The following is a 2,134-nucleotide window of genomic DNA, read 5'->3' as shown; positions in this document are numbered from 1 at the left end:
GGCGCTCCGTTTACCACCCAAAAACAGAGATCGGGGAAAAATCCATGGGGGTTATCTTTGGTCCTCTGGGAACGGCATTGGCGAAAGAAGTAAAATCATCTGGAAATCGCACAACAAATCGAAGGCTGGGACGGCCTGACCAGACCCCAAGCAGCAAGAACAGTCATACTGAAAGGGGAGTAGTACTGTACTTCCCCTGGCATGTACCCAGAAGAAAGCATAAAAAGCAAGAAAACATGTTCTCCAGCTTTCAAGACAAGAAAAAATCAAAAGGAGTCGCAAGATCTGAACCTGCTCTTTCGGACAAGCATCCCAGAATCAAAAGTTTAGGGTTTTCCACGGAAAAAAAAAACTAGGTTAGAAAAATGTTTTCTTCCAAACCTCCGAAAAGAACATTTGCTGTGCTCTCTGGGAAAGGGTCGCCTTTGACCACCCAAAAAAAACAGAGATCGGGGAAGAAATCCACGGGGGTTATCTTTGGTCCTCTGGATACAGCATTTGCGAAAAAGGTAAAATTATCTGGAAATCGCACAACAAATCGAAGGCAGCAAGAACAGTCGAAAACTCGCTCAGAATAAGGTCCGCACAGCGAGAAATCTGCACCTTAGGACGCACAAGAACAACTGCGAGGCCAGAATAGCAAGCGAAAGGGAAATTGCAGTACCAAATGTTGGGCCTTCCTTGCACACCGGCTGGGGGTGGGGGTGGGGGAGTGGGGTGGGGGGAGAAGACGAGACAGAGGACACAAGAGAGACTCGACGAGCAGGACGCGGTGATTTTGGGACAGAGCTTGGGTACCTCTCCTGCCTTTGGGTGAGTGACATGTGGGCCGGCCACTTGCTGGGCCCGCTTGTCATTGACACAAACGCATCACTGAAGCTCGGTCGGTTATTTTGGGACCGGGTGTACTGCCTCGTCACCCTGTAGGACTCCGTGTTCACAGGTTTGTTGCTTCTTTCGGGTGGGAATGTGTGGTGTGGAGGAGTGGCTTCTTTTCTCACTGCGCGATGGAGGTGTGATTCTTTTTATTTTAATAAAGTGCAGTGTGTGCATGTATTCCAAAAACCAAGCTTTGTAAAGTTTGGCTAAGTCTACACAGAATATATTTATATCTATAATGCCAAATAAATATCATTAGATAATACCAACTTTCTGATTATTTTAGAGCAACTACAATGGGGCGACCCATTTTGTCCGCTTGCATTCATTTGGATCCGCACGGACAAAAGTGGATGCCCAACGCGCCGAACCAAACACAAATCGAGTACGCTTGGCGTCCGCGCCGATCCATTTCCGGCCCAAAATTGTGCCTGAAATGTGTCGGCGCGGACGAAAACGGACGCGCCGCGCGTCTCCTCGGTGTCCGTCGCGGCCCTACTTGTAGGCCACCCAACTACCGCTCGCCGTCTAATTTATGACGACCACCGACGATGGGCCCACTAGTCAGCCAGTGGAAGCGTCCTTTTTTAACCACGCGTGCGGCGGGGCCGGCTTCATCCACTTCCGTCCACATCTGGCCCCCACGACCCTCTTGTGCTTCCTCGCCGGCGACACCACCAAACCCTAGCAAGCAATTGGCCTCTTCGACATCAACTGTGTCAAGGGTAAGTGCACCCGCGGTGCCTCATCCTCCCGTGCTCCTCCTCCCCCTCCTCCTCCGCCGCCGGCGCGTGTCCGCCCAGGTTGCCGATGTCTGCACATCTCGGTGCACCAAGCGCGGTGGCACTGGGAGTACAGGCAGCCGCTGCCCTACCCCGACATCACGCTGCCGCACCGCTGGCACCTGGATCCGCACCAGATCCCGATGTCGGCGGTTCCGCGAACCTGCTACCTCTTGAGCTTGCGTTGGTCTTTCCCTTGAAGAGGAAAGGGGGTGCGGCAAAGTAGAATAAGTATTTTCCTCGGTTTTGAGAACCAAGGTATCAATCCAGTATGAGACAACGCGACAAGCCACCGAATACCTGCACAAACAAACACCAACTTGCACCCAACACGATAAGGGGTTGTCAATCCCTTCACGGTTATTTACAAAGTGAGATCTGATATAGATGGATAAACAGTAAAGTAATATTTTTGGTATTTTTGGTTTATGGAACGGAAAGTAAAAGATTGCAAAGAAAGTAAATCGGAAACT

At 50.8% G+C, this 2,134-nt stretch overlaps 1 protein-coding gene across 3 annotated transcripts in view; it reads right to left on the bottom strand.

Annotated features, from left to right (window-relative positions):
* LOC119356415 (factor of DNA methylation 1-like) overlaps positions 1-750 on the bottom strand; it is a 4,291-nt gene extending 3,541 nt beyond the window's left edge. The window contains exon 1 of one of the 3 annotated variants that reach the window (XM_037623369.1): positions 665-750. The gene's annotated coding sequence lies outside the window, so the exon portion shown is untranslated. Of the gene's footprint in view, positions 1-603 lie in introns of all 3 variants that reach the window. The other 2 variants (XM_037623371.1, XM_037623370.1) reach the window with 2 other exon arrangements.
* Positions 751-2,134: the final 1,384 nt, after the last annotated feature.

Source organism: Triticum dicoccoides, chromosome 2A (genome assembly GCF_002162155.2).
Source record: "Triticum dicoccoides isolate Atlit2015 ecotype Zavitan chromosome 2A, WEW_v2.0, whole genome shotgun sequence".
Taxonomy (NCBI): domain Eukaryota; kingdom Viridiplantae; phylum Streptophyta; class Magnoliopsida; order Poales; family Poaceae; genus Triticum; species Triticum dicoccoides.
Note: the sequence above shows the minus strand (reverse complement) of the source record. Positions and strands in the feature narration are given on the sequence as shown.